Source organism: Telmatherina bonti, assembly GCF_933228915.1.
Source record: "Telmatherina bonti genome assembly, chromosome: 19".
NCBI lineage: Eukaryota > Metazoa > Chordata > Actinopteri > Atheriniformes > Telmatherinidae > Telmatherina > Telmatherina bonti.
This window is the reverse complement of record NC_136617.1, coordinates 29722173-29737417: the sequence shown is the minus strand read 5'-3', so window position 1 is coordinate 29737417 and position 15245 is coordinate 29722173. Positions and strand designations below refer to the sequence as shown.

At 40.3% G+C, this 15245-nt stretch overlaps 1 protein-coding gene across 1 annotated transcript in view; it reads left to right on the top strand.

Annotated features, from left to right (window-relative positions):
* The first annotated feature begins 7338 nt into the window (after positions 1–7338).
* The window catches only part of LOC306769653 (hippocalcin-like protein 1), a 53764-nt gene continuing 45857 nt past the window's right edge, over positions 7339–15245 (top strand). The window contains exon 1 of the mRNA XM_079258340.1: positions 7339–7449. The gene's annotated coding sequence lies outside the window, so the exon portion shown is untranslated. The remainder of the gene's footprint in view (positions 7450–15245) is intronic.

Sequence of the window (15245 nt, the reverse complement as noted above, 5' to 3'; positions counted from 1 at the left end):
GTAATTATGACTATATATTTTATAAACATTTTATAGAATACATTAACATAAATCATAAATCGGGATAAATTCTAAATATCACTCATAAACAAAATAGTATCACTGCACATGTTTGAAGAGAAAAAATACGATATTAAAAAAAATGTTGCTTTGTTCTTTATTAATTAATGCATAAAAAGGTCAAATGCTTCTTTTTAACATCTCAAACATTTGCTAAAAACACAGAAAACATTCTTCTGGCCTGTTTCCTGTGTGAACATTAAAGGGTCAAGAATCTGCAGCCAGTCGTGTGATTGGCAGAACATGGCAGCTATTTGCCCTTTTAACTATAAAACTCTATTAAATCCCCCCCGAGCGCAAGGGTTATAGTATCAATAATATTTCAGCAACTGTATGTAACACTATGAGGTAAATTAGGATAGCTAGCTTACCCTTTCGGGGATCTACAGACGTTTTCCAGGCAGTTGTATCCCATCCAGGAGCTTTACAGTCCAGCTACGAAATAAAGTGTTTATTCAGGAACTCCAAATCACAATGGGTGATCCATAATAACATGAATATTAACTTTCTCTGAGCATCATAGCCACCTTTACCAGAACCGTCAGATAGTTCTTGTGCTAGTTCTGCACGCCATCTTTTAGGCTACGTTCACACTGCAGGTCTTAATGCACAATTCCACGTTTCTGGTCAGATTCTGGTTTTTTTGCTTCACTATTCACATTACATTAAATGTGACCTGTCTGCGGACCTCGCAGCTTGTGCTCATGAAGTAACCCGCATGCGCAGTGTAACATTAATGAAGTCAAACAGAGGACAATGTTTACTAAAACAAATATGGAGGTAACCGGTGCTGTTATTTACTGGCCTCTGTTAATAACAGTGTGTGGCAGAAGTCCCGTCCAGTTTGTGAGCGGGTTCTGGTTTAAAAAAGATGAAAAGGAGAAAGAAGTTTTCTTCTGCTATGACATCCCAATTCAGAGCAACTTCTGCGACATCAGTACAGAGGAGTGTGTGGATGCAGCGTCGGATCCAGGTGTGGTGGGATCAGGATGCGAGTGGTTCTACAAAGCTGGAGTTCTTCCAAAACTTTAGGATGTCAAGAAATACATTTTACACATCTGTCAACACATCGCCTCAAGACTTTTTAGGTGTGTCATGTGGTTCAGGAGAAAGTGAGCAGGGGGCAGGTTACCGCACCTCGCCTAGCCTGTTTTGGCATCAGATCCGCCGTTTGCTCTGTAGTCATGTCCTCGTGCCTGACTACATCATCTGCCTCGAGTCGCTCCAGAATGATGTCAGAGTAATAAGCAATAAGAATAATTAATAAAACTGCTCCTAAAGAGCAACAACAGAATTGTTCAGGAAGTCGGGACTGTTAAAAACTGCAAGATTTGGTTGGATGGAAAACCTTAATAATCATGCATAAAGCTAAACAATTCTTGTTACCACCGGGGCTGCAAATTCTTTTTATTTTAAATGATGAAACAAGTAGACAAATTTGTGATTTTAAACAACCTTTCGCAAAAACTACCATTAAAACAAATGTGTATTTCAGTGGTTGGTGTAAAACAATGGAACGCACTTGAAAGCAATTTTAAAAGTTGTTCAAATCCTTCTCAATTTAAATTGAAATATAAAGAGTACACACTAAAACTGTATGCTAGAAACTGATTTTAAAAAAACAAAAGTATTTCATACCTGTGTTTTGTTCTTAGTGTTTGCCGTAGATGATGCAATCTAGTTGGTTTACTTTGAAATGAGGATGAGGTCGGGTTCATAAGATCTTTTTACATGAAATGTACTACAATGGGTGTGTATTAGTTGTTGTAACTTTGGATTATATTTTCTGTTACTGTTTTTTGGATTTACCACTATATTATGAAAAAGAAAAGAGAATAAAAGATGTTGAAATTAAATGAATGAGAGTCACATCGAATGCAACCTGGCTGTTCAGATTGAGGTCGCATGGCAACAGATCAGATACATATCGGATTTAGGACCACATATCCAAGCAGCCTGGGTCGCATTAGAAAATATCATATCTGTGTCGTTCAGACTGTTAAGAAAAGATCAGTTACAGGTCGTTTAGGGGCAAAAACATCGGATTTAAGTCACTTCAGCTTTTAGTGTGAACGTAGCCTGAGTTACAGCAGCCACATGAAGCAGTAACCAGTCATCAGTGAATGTGGGATTTTCAGCTAAGATGGAGACAAACCAGTTGTGTCTGTGGGAGTTGTACCCACTGTATCGTCCTTTCTGCACCTCCAGCCTGTGACCTCCTCAGTGCTGCTCGACCGATAGGCAGGGGTGTCCAGCTCTGGCCCTTGGGGACAACAATCCTGCAGGTTTTTTTTTTTTATATATATATATCTGCTCAAACACACCTGCTGTGTGAAATTCATGGGCTGTTGGAGCCATTTAATTTGAATCAAGCGTGCTGAAGCAGGAATACACTGAAAACCTGCAGAACAGCGGTTGGACAGGCCAACCAGTCGCTTACATCCACCACAGTAGTGTTGGAATTAAGCCTCAGATTGGTGGTTTTCTTCTGCCAAAAAGTTGTTTACTGTTGTTTTCTCTGAAATCTAAAGTTGTTTTTCCCTCCGGTGAATGGGTTTGCCGCTCCGTATTTTTGTTTTCTACATGTAAACGTGGTTCCCATGATGAAACTGTGTCTTGTAAAAAACATAGAAGTGTTTCACTCGATGTAATATAGTTTCACACTTCCTGGCCAGCATATCTTAATTAATCATAAGACCTGGCAAGGACCAGATTACTTGTTTTACTTTGAAACATTAAAACTAAGAAGTGAAGGGACTGGGTGGCGTTTATCTACATGATGCTGTTTGCATGTGGACTTTTTTGGTCGCTTAAAATGTGTGATTGTGACTAAAACATTTGATTAAATTTGACAAGTCTGGGCAAAACCAAATAAATATATATAGCAAATGGGAGCAGACATGACATTTATGTGATTTAAAGGCTGCAGCCACAGGCATTGTGTAGGCGGATGTGCATTACAGCATTTGTTCAGGTTGTGACTGTATCAGGTAGAGGATGGATCACATAGATCAGTAAGAACAGGTCAACCCAGAACCAGTAATGACCTGTCATACTGTCCACTCAGAGCGGAAGCTGAGTTGTGTAGTCGTCTAGCCATATTTGATTTGTTTGCAAAACTCCACAGCGTGAACTCACATGTCAATTTAAAGTTTCTCACCTAACATTGATTATATTTCTAAAAACTCATCTTTTTTTCATTAAAATAACATATTTGACATATATTAATTAATTTATTTAGACCTAAAATGGCTTAGATGTAACCCCGTCCCATTAATTATACTCGTGTCTGTGCATGTTCAAATGAGCCATCTCTGCTGCCTCACCTCGGATCGGCTAAAATACCGTTGAACCGGTCTACAATGTGAGCTGAACTGTGACAAGGATTTAATTAATCATTTTTATGCGCTGTTCTTTTTATTCTTAATCTCTGTGTCACAAAAAATACATGGATTTTGTTTTTAGAGATCATTCATTGAGTTTACCTTCTGGGATAGTTTAACGCCAGAGGAGACCAGTCCAATCCAGTAAAGTTTCACATGAAACGTTTGAGAGGTTCACAGTTAACGTTGCTATCATCTGATGGATACTAAACCTTAAAGGGAATGCTGTTTGGTGCAAATTTGTGAAGTGAAAATCTTGCAAACAGTTGTAGAGCCACAATGCGAACAGGCTGTCCCTGTGAAGAAGCCATTTAGTCAGAAGAGGCCGTCTTCTTGGTGTAAATCACATCTGTGTAGATTTAAAATGGACTTGGATAAAGCTGGAGATGAAGTGGTTTTCCGTTTATTTCAAAGAATCTCACTTAGACTGAAAATATATGGTGGGAAATAAACATCTAAGCGCAAAGCCCGAACTGGTTGTTGCTGAGACCTCCGCTGATATATATATATTCCTTCACATCTCAGTGGCGATCGTTCCCCAGAAGAGAGAATTCATGACGTTCTTCCTCGTTTAGCTGCTGATGTATCATGAAGATCGACTTTAGAAAAGACTGTTGAACCTGTGAGCACAGAACAAGAAGAAAGAAGAAGAAGAAAATCCCAATTTGCCAGATGGAAAATGGCTCGTTCATCGCAGGCGAACAGTGGAGTAACGGGGTGATTATGCAGTCACCGGGTTTCTTTGTAGAAACATACAGTTTTCACCAGAATCTTTCCAGTAGAGAGGCACTGAGATATCCAACTTCCTCTCTTTGCATCACTGGATGGCACGTTTGCTTTTCACACTACTAGCACCCTTTTCAAGGCCAGATTATCCAATGGGCATTATCCAGGGGCCCACACCCACCTGAGGCCCATGTGGGGCCCACGTAGGTCATACACTAGCAGCTTGGACACAAAATGTAAATAAAAGCCACATAGTTACACAACAATGTCTAGTGTATTGCTATTAGTACCACTGGCTGAGAGATGTTGGAAATGTCGGTTCACAGTGCATATTTACAATGTTGTGATGGGACGGGGTCCCCTGGGACACTCTGGGCCCAGGGGCCTGTGCACTTTTAATCCGGCCCTGTCTCTTATTTGAATCTTTGCTCTCCATTACAGACCTTAGGTTACTCTAACTGGACAATCAATGGAAGCAGACCAAACTGTGCCAGTGTGTCTTGAATCTTGCTTAAATACAGCAGTATTTATTTTATTTTTTTCTTATCTATTTATACAGTTCCCCAACAAGGTTGTTCCAGGAAACTCTGAAACCCTTAAACATCACTTCCATAATACAGCTGATCATCTGCATTGGCAAGCTGCAGCGCTGTATACACTATACTGTTCATGTTCCAGATCTACCCGTGCAATTTCTTGTTAACACAAAAGTTAAACAGCCAATCACATAGCAGCAACTCAGTACATTTAGTCATGTAAACATGCTGAAGATGACTTGCTGAAGTTCAAACTGAACGTCAAAATGAGGCAGAAAGAAGATTTAAGTGACTTTGAACGTGACATGGCGTCTGATCTGCTGATCTCTACCGGGATTTTCACACACAACCATCTTTACAGAGAATGATATATGAAAAAATAAGGGGGGGGGGGGGGCGTACAAACTATCTGAGAGAATCACTAAACCTTCATTAAAAATAATAAATACTTTTTTCAAGGGCTGTAACAAAATATAGCAGTAATATAAACTGATAAACCATTTATATAAAAATAACCTAGTTAGATGTATGCACTGTGATTTAACCCTTTATAGGGCACTCAATGAGATACCTTCAAATTAGAAATTTTAACCTGATATGAACCAAGAACTCCATTCTGTTGTTACATTAACAAAAAAAAAAAAAAATATTTTCATGCTGAATATGAAAGAAAACAAAGTGACCAAAAATAGTCACTTGTCCCATTAAGGGTTAAACACAGCCCTAGATCTTTATTATTCCCATGAAAAGCTACTTTTTGATCAACTTGAAGCAATTGAAGCAAAAACAAAAATTTAAAATTTGTGGTGGGGTGAATGCCATTGTCTTTCATAGGACCCAAAATTCCTGGCGACGATCCTGGTTGGAGTGAAATGTCCTTCACAGTAAGCAGATTTCAGCCCAATAAAGTATCTTTGGGATGTGGGGAACATGAGATTCTCATCTTGCATGTGCAGCCAACAATCTGCAGGAACTGTGTGATGCTATCGTGTCAAAATGGAGCAAAATCTCTGAAGAATGTTTGCAACACTTTGCTGAATCAATGCCATGAAGGATCACGGTGGTTCTGAAGGCAAAAGAGTTAATAAGTAAGTCCATATACAGTGTTTTAAACATTAAATCTTACGTTTGACTGATACTGTGACCTTTTATTCATGACAAGAACTTCATACAGTCTTATGTCTGGACTCTGGAGATGTGCAGAAGTTTAGTTTAGTTTAGTTTAGTTTAGTTTAGTTTAGTATCCCCATTAGCTGTAGCAAGTTACAGCCATTCTGCCTGGGGTCTGGCACAATTATAACATCAAAACAAAAACTTGTAAAAAGTTACACAGCACATCAGTTCAGTCCTGGAATACAAGCTATTTACAAATTCAAATCCATTCCTTTACATCCATTTTTACATACTAAATGTATGCATCTCATGTCCATGTTACATCGTATAATATAAACTATTCATTCACAAAAATACACTTACTCATAATTGGATATCAACCTATATATTTGATTATCTATAATACAAATCTTCTAGTACACCTCTATCCACATTATCAATTTGTTTACTCTATTACACATTCATTTGTATTTATTATACTTTTATCACCAAACCTTTATAATTTGGAGATGCATTAATACAAAACATTGTTCTTTTTTTTTTTTTTTTTTTAAATTTTGCTTTGCTTTTCAACAACAACACTTTTTTAAAAATCTGTTAATATATAAGAAATTATGGGCTGCTTTAGCATGAACTGTACAACAAGCAAGGCCAGACTATCCAATGGACATTATGGGCACAGGCCCAGGGGCCCACTTGGGGCCCATGTAGGGCCCACATAGGGAAAAAAAACAGCATTTTGGACATGAAACAAAATGTACATAAATACCAGATAGTTACACCACAGTGTCTAGTGTATTGCTACTGGTACCATTGGCTGAGAGATGTTAGAAATGTCATTTCACAGTGTATCATTCAAGGTTTTTATAATGTTGCGGTGTGGAAGGGGGGCCCCTGGAACATTCTGGGCCCAGGAGCCTGTGCAGTTTCAATCCGGCCCTGACAACAAGCACAAGACTTTATTTTTCCCGGGAGCAGTTTACAGCGTGGCTGCTTGTTTATGTTGAACTCATCGCCAGTCATTGTAACACAAAGGAAACCGTAAATATTCCACGCAGCGTGGTGCGCCATCAGTCTGTGTTGTGACATTGGCAGCTACACATGAGAAAGGCAGGAGAAGAGGAAGAGGAGGAGGAGGAGGAGGGCTGTGCGCATCGTCGGTGCCAATAGGCGCAGCGCTATCTAATTAAACCCCTACCACGTAATCCCAACGACACCATCCCCCCCATTTAAATCCACTCCACCGGCGCTCTCACCACTTAAACCCGCCGCTGTCCCGTCCCTGCCTCCGGAGGAAGCCCGAGCCTCGGCACCAGCAGCACCGCCACGGCTGCCTCAGCCCGCACGGTGACATGGTTTGCGGGGTTTGGCTGCTGTAGCTCACCTTAGCCTAGTTAGTCAGCAAAGTGAAGTGTTGGATGCGTGAGAGTGTGCTCAAAGAAACATAAGCCTAGTCCAAAAAAAAAAAAAATTAATTAAATAAAGAAGAAGAAGAAGAAGAGCTCTCGATCTCTCCAGCAAGGTTACTGAGCCGGAGCTCCGAAGGGGGGAAAGGCGTCCAGAGCGAGCCGAGCATCACTGCATCTCCACCGGCAGCAGGGATACTCTCCGCTCCCCCATCGCTGCAACGGGTAAGGAGAAAACATCCACACACCCCAGATGTTTCTACTCCCTTTATAAAAAGGCGTATTGCAGTTTTCCTTCACGTTTCCTTAACGAAATGGGGCTGTGGAAGCGCGGGGCTTTTGTTTACCCGCGGGACCGTGTCTCCCTCCTGCGTGGTGGCGAGAAAAGCACCGAGACGTTCCCGTGCATCCTCGTTGCTTTATTTCACTACAACAACACGTGTGTTTTGCCATCTTCGTGCAGCTCTCGGGACAGTTTTGTAACCATAAAAAGGTGGAGGAAAAAGCATGTTTGCACAGCCAATGGCGTTAGAGCAGCGCAGGCCTGCCATGTTTTTTTATGAATGATCTTAACGTGGGACGTGGAGCTGCGCTGGTCTTCCAACCTTTTCTCTTGTGGTGCAGACTTCAAGTGGCATCAACTGCCTTGTGAAAATATCATTTTTATGTTTTTCTTTTTTAAAATAGTGACTTTAATTATGTTTAACAGCTTTGTGAAAGTGTTTTTGTTATACATGCAGGCAGGGCAGGACTAAAACTGCACAGGCCCCTGGGCCCAGAGTGTTCCAGGTTCCCCCTTCCACACCATAATATTGTAAAAATTGTGAATGATACACTGCAAAACAACATTTCTAACATGTCTCAGCCAGTGGTGCCAATAGTAATACATTAGACACTGTGGTGTAACTATGTGGCTTTATTGTACATTTTGTTTCATGTCCAAAAGGCTGGTGCATGCCCTACGTGGGCCCCAAGTGGGCGTGGGCCCCTTGGGCCTGTGCCCATAATGCCCATTGGATAATCCAGCCTTGCATGCAGGGGAATTGTGTAAAATGAAGCATCAAATGTGTGTGATGTTTGCCCTTTCAGTGTCCAGTGTTTTATTTCCCTTCAGGCGCTCTCACTGCTTTGTAATATGTTACTAACAGCCAGTCAGCTCACAAAGCAACCAGGGGGTCTACTCAGATTCCCCTCACCCACTTGTATCCCTTCTCTCTGCATCCATTAATGCACCATTTTATCCATATTGGACATAATGGGAGTGCAGTTTCTGTCACTGATTGCATTGGGAACTAAGCAAATTAAGTATGAAGCAAGGGCCCCGTGGCCCTCAGGGGCACATGGCATGCCATCTTGAATTATTATCTCACAGCCGAGGTGCTCGGGACCTCTGCTTGTCCCTGCCTCTGCCTCCGCCATGCTGGGATGACTGCATGATATATTCGCTCCTCTGCCTTCTTTCCTAAATGCCACCCGGTCCCAGCTGTTGCACGCCTTCTGTACAGACCTAATCCTCTCAGATTAAACAAGTTTCAGCCAGGCTTTGGAGATTGGAATCTCTGCAGAAAAGTCATCTGTTTGGGAATATGGGAAAAGCATCACAGGGTCAGAGGTTGTTGCTGTTGTTCAGCAGTTGTTCCAGGTAGGTGATGATGGAAAGATGATGATAATGAGGTATTTACTGACCATGGGTTCATGAGAATATGGAGAAGCAGCCCCAAACAGACTGATCTGCATGATGTACTTGTGTGTTGTGTTGGGTCAAGGCAGCATTTAGCCTGCGTGTGCTTATGCTAGTCTAGTTGTTACATAAGAGGATAAATGTGTGCTGGAGCACTACTCTGTATGTCACTTAGACTCATAAGCCTCACACACTTCTCCTGCTTGCATAGTACACATCCGAAGAGGTTTTAACACTGAGGCATTAAGCACCTCGCAGATGCTTGGTGAGGTGTGTTTCCATGTTGACGTTTGCTTGCAGGAGGAAGACTGAAAGGGAACAGTTTCTCCTCTTCCCTCTGTGCTCAATACTTCAGGCTCTCACATTAATAAGTCTCAGTGCAGCTCCTCTTATGTAGGTGACCTTGGTCACATGACGTCGTCAGAAATTCTTGACAAGAGGCCGGACTGCATGTATGCTAAGCACGCAGTGAGAAAGTCACTTTGAATTAAGGTTTATGTGTGGTCACGTGAACGCAGGCGAGGTTTTCCTTTCTATCGGAGACAAGCGCAACCTTCGAGTGTTACTGATGCTCGGAAACTTTGTTGCCCTGACAACAGCCTGGCAGCCTCTGAGGCATTTCTGAAGCAAAAACAAAATCAATCAGTTGTTGCAAGAAAACAGCAAAGAGATGAAGTTAGAAGCTGTGTAAAGTGGACCTGTGGTCTGCAGCAGTAATGGAGGGGAAATGGAAACTTGTCTTTTTATCCTTCATGAGATTTATGTTTTAGGTAGTGAATACAAAGTGGACACTTTCCAGTCATTATTGCCATTACATTTCTGATGCTGTTCGCTATTAGACATTAATGGAGGACTTGCTCAACAGAGAAAAATGCATTAGATTTTATTAGAGGATTTGAACAAGACTGAAGCTGAAGATGATCTTTGCATCGCGTGTCCTCGAAACAGCGTCGTTATAGATCAGATAATTGGGAATTCTAAATGGCAGAATGGTGGAGAATTGAGCTGAAAGGATGCAGTTGTGTGGATTTCGCTGAAAAAGCCTCATCATGTCTGTAGCTTCCGTGGCATGACGGTAGGGTTGTGTATCTTCACTGGTCTCACAATTCGATACAGTTATGATTATCTTGATTCATTTCGATTTGATTCAACTCCACGATGCATTACTACGTGCTACATCCTCAATTTTCTTTATCACTGCACATTGCTACAGTAAATACAAGCAGTCAGATTAAACATGAACCTCTGTGTATTTCTTATTATATCATGATTTAGTCTTAATGTCCTGATATCGAGAAACATTCTAAACATGTAAATAATGATGTTGTTTATAACTCATTGATTTAACTTTACTGTTCCATTGCCAGAAAATAAGGAAAATTAATTAATTTACTTTGATATTGTTATCAGAGATACCTCAGCAGCTTGCAGTGGCAAGATGTGTTGCAGTGAGGAAATGTGTTTTGTCCCTTCAGTCTTTCTGTAGTCAGTTCAGACAACATGGAAGTTAAGATGTTTTTTATGTTCTAATTTATTTCATATTCTATTTAGTTTGTAGGTGAACACAGGGAATATTGTGGAGGTAAACATTTGTTGATGGATTTGTTTTAATCCCTTTAGTTGGTTTATGCTTGCTAACCGCTAGCCGGCCAATGGTATTTTCTAGTCATGTTAGCCTGAAGCTATCTTATCAGTTTTTATTAGGGCTGGAACTTGATTTAAAAAAATGTATTGATTAAATATATAAAAAAAAAAATTAATGATAGGCTTTGTGATTAATTATTCTCGATTAATCGCATTTTAATTGCATAACATTTACCGCACAAAGCAACTTTTTTTTTTATATTAAAATGGATTTTAGTGGATGACTAAATCAAATAATAGAGACAGAGATTAAGATTGTAAACCAAACTCTATTAATGTCTGGAAAAATTAATTCATTTTAAAACTGTAAGAGAGAAATTGAAAATATCCCTGGCCAAGTTTGAGTCTCATTTAAATACTATAAGTAGCAGCTGCAGCTGTTCTCTAATTGACAGTCCACAACATATTACTGTACTTTTAACTTTCAAAATGTTTTCATCCAACCTTTTCATTAATAGACAACCCCAACCAGTCGAGGCAGATGGCTGCCCTCCCTGAGCCGGGTTCTGCTGGAGGTTTTCTTCCTGTTAAAGGGGAGTTTTTTCCTTCCCACTGTTGCCACGTGCAGCTCAGGATGGGTCGAAGTCAAGACTCGATGCAATATGTTGGTTTCTATTGTAGGATATCTATGAATTGGTTCGAAATTATGTGTATGTTGATTTGTGTATGTAAAGTGCCCTGTGACAACATTGTTGTGAAGTGGCGCTATACAAATAAAGTTGAATTGAAATTGAATTAATATGTGACAGTAAACCAGTCAGCCAGAGGCCTTTTCCAGTCACAGAGCAGAGGTGATCACCTCCTGCTCTGACTGCTGCTTTAAGCTGGATGCGGCGTGAGGACCAGCTTCTAGCATGTTCTTCCAGATGGGGGAGGGGCTTGGGCAGCGGATGCTACTGCTGCTGCTACTTCTGCTGCTAATGGAGAGTAAACTAAACATTCGTTTAGCTTTACTCAATAAAAGTCTCCCATACAAGAAAAATCGCTAAACTTGTTGATAATCGTTTTTTCTTAAAAAACCAGAGGGGTATGAAAAACTTCTAAATATTGTGCCAATGTTGCTAACTTAGTAGGGGGTCTATAGTGTGCAACAGTGTAATTGGTGTACGAGGAACTTGTGCTGACAAACTTTCATTACTAAATAAATACTTTTTTTAAACACAATTTTTCTGTAATTACTTAATGGTAATTACCGCATACCCCTAGTTTGTATACATGCAACATTATGTGGTTTCACTGAGACATTAAAAGTATCTTTTCCTAAGTAAAGCCTTCAAAACGGATTCAGCCTCGGATATTTCTTGGGAGACTTAGGGGCCCTCCCCACGATGCCAAATTATAGTAAAACCACTGAAGTAGTTTAGCTATCCACCCTTTAATCCACCAAGGATTAGCCTCTGTGAAACTGATCATGTCTGAAACCAGGTATCAACATGGACAGTTTTTTGACCTCTACTGCCTGTGTTCTGTCAGGACAGTATAACTACACAACTGGTAGAAATGATGTCAGTGTGACAAACACCAGCCAAACACAGCAATAATAATGGCATTGCTAACCAACAATCCTGGATTGTTTACAGCATTTGCAACAATATGCACGGTTTTTACAACAGAGTATTGCACTACTGTAGCATCAACAGCAGGAGCAAGCAAATATGTTACATGAATGTTGTATGAACTTCCTGCAACACACAGTGAGCACACATGCTGTCTAGTTCTGACTTAATAGTGTTACTCTTTAATAACCCCCCCCACTTCACACCTGAACTGGCTTTGGTGCTGTGTAGACATATTATTTACCTGCCAAGCTGTTGCAGTAGACTAGATCATGCCACACAAATGCAGGAATAAATACATTTCATCATTTTAATCAATGTTGTTTTGTTGAATCATTCACATCAGCTTCTCAATATATTGTTGAATCAGTTAAAATCAACACCTGGAGGTGTATAATCAAGGTGAAGCAAGCCATGAAGTAAAAGTCCTGTTTGGCAGCTGTTCCAACTCGTCACTAAACCAGCTGAATTTAATCAGCTCAGCTCCACTGCAAGGTAGACAAGCCTGTTAGTGAAAACACATGTTGTAAATGCACAGGTAGAGCCTAAAACATGGCAGGACTTCTGCTGATGGCATCTGGATTATAAGACTGACAAAACCCCTACATGACAACCAGACTGTAATTCTTTATTGTTGTAGACGTGTGGATTTCCACATGCAGGTTAAGAGAGAAGTCACTGGTTCAGGAAATATTTGTATGGGTTTTCAGCATGAAGTGAAAGCTGTGGTGTTCTCAGATTTATTCACTTTGTGACCAGTTTCCATGAGTAGCATCTCAAGTAGGGATGTGAATCCAACAACAACTCACTATTCAATTCAGCTCCGACTTTTGGGGTGACGATTAGAATTGATTATTGATTCAAACAGACTTTCAATTCATAATCATTACACTTAAGTAACAAAAGGTGCTAATTTTCCAAGTATCTTCTTTCTTCTATAAGCGAGAAAGAACTAAGGAATTTTTGGGATCGATTCGATTTAAATTGCGACATGTACAAAACTTTTTTTGCTATCGTCATTTTTCTTCATTTCAATTCCAAAAAAAACAACATAGTAGTCAGACCATCATTCTGCAGCTATAATACCCAAGAAGACAAGTAAAAAGATCAATAAAAACAACAAAAATGACAAAAAAAATGTCAAATGGATTATTATTTATTTTTAAAAAATTAGCAAAAAATATTGATTTTAAAATTGTGAAGTAAAAAATTCCAGATTTTCAATTTTTTCAATTTGATTCCCCACCCTAAATCTTTAGATTTGCAAAATGACCATCCATCCATCCATCTATCCAGCCATCCGTCCATCCATCCATCCATCTATCCATCCATCCATCCATTCGTTTAGTCCAATTAGGGGTTGCGGGAAACTGGAGTCTATCCCAGCAATCTTTGGGCGAGAGGCAGGGTACACCCTGAAAAGGTCGCCAGTCTATCACAGGGCAAAATGACAGTTCCATGTGAATAAAATGACCAAATGATACGTCTAAACTCGTTTCTATGTGGACATGGCCTTTATATCTAGTTTAGCAGCTTAGACACACGTCTTCATGATTTGTAACCTTTTCCTCTATGTGGCTGTTTTCACATAGGATTGTAGGATTTGGTTTATGTGGGTTTACATGAGGTCTGATTCCCATGTGTGCCACTGGCCCCGTAATCTGCCCTGATCCTACTCTGGTGGGACGTCTTCTGCCTGTTTAGACATCCAGTCTGATGATGCCTGCGATAAAGCTGAGCGAGCTGCTGCTCTGTAGGTGGTAGACAGCTCAAAGGAAGACGCTCGAAGCCAAACATTTTACCAATCAGTCCAAAGGTGGTGTTCGGATTAGAGTTGAGCTCACAGCGGTGAGGTTAGTCCTTGTTAGAGAGTTGTTCCTGGGTGCATTAGAATGACAATGCTGTGTTTATTTCTTATTTCTCTTTCACGGATACACTGAGGTTGTCTTCTTTTCCAAAATAAATAAGAAATGAAGCCCTATTGTCCAAGTTTCCCATTGTAGTGAGGTGTAACTGTTCTATTTGTCCAAATAGTAAGGCAGGATTATTCAACTTCATCCCACAAGGACCGCAGACCTACAGGTTTTCCATGCATCCCTGCTTCAACACACTTGACTGAAATTAAATGGATCCAACAACCAATGAAGTTCTGCACAAGATTCATTCATTTAAGTCAGTTATGTTGTTGCAGGGATATGCTAAAAACCTGCAAGGCTGCCACCCTTGTGGGACCAAGTTGAACAGCCCTGTAATAAGATGTCAGTGTTACTGCTTGTATAGATGCGACGTCGCAAGTGACACAAAAATTGAACTGGTGGTCACAGAACATGCTGCAACTCTGTTCATGATTGCTTAAAAATGCCTTTTGTTTGTGGTTTTATTTTTAATTTCTCTAGTGGTTCAAATCATGAAATTGATCCAGAATACCTCAGGCAAGCGAACCAAAGATTTTACAAAAAGATGTTGAGAAAAAGAGACCTCTAGACCAGGGGGGGGGGATAAAGAGAAGCCCAATCAAAACGTGCCAGTTTAGAAACCCCTGTCCTTCAGCTGGTTCTGGTTATTTTCTGTATGGTTTGATTGAATCACATACTAAAAACCAAAAACACTGTGACTGACTCTTCTTTGCCTTCTTTTTGCTTTTTCAAAAATATTTAAAAGGGCTTGTCTGAATTTACAACCAGTGGTTAATACATTATGGTATGTAGACGATAGCCTGTGTTGCTTGAGGTAACCAATGTCCACTTCATTATCTTACTGTAGCATTAGGACCAGTTACTGATCATTAAATAGCATCACATTTGCTGTTCATCACCAATATCTTTGTTGGAACGTTTGTTCAACTTGTCAAAACTAAAGCAACCTATCAGCAGCCACATTTCTTCTCTCTGGACTCTACCTGTTATAGGCTTGTTGAATGCTCTGGAAGTCTACATTGCCTTGGGGCTTAACTAATGAAGTTTAATTAGGCCCCACCTCCCTCCTCTGTGCTTCTGGAGGCAGCAATGCAGGTTCAATTAAGAAATTTTGGCGCTGTCCTTGTGAAACTTTAATTTTCAGCATTTTTAAGGCATGGCCCTAAGGAAGGGAAAACACTATGCAATCATACAAGCCTTGTGATTGACGACCAGTAGGAATTC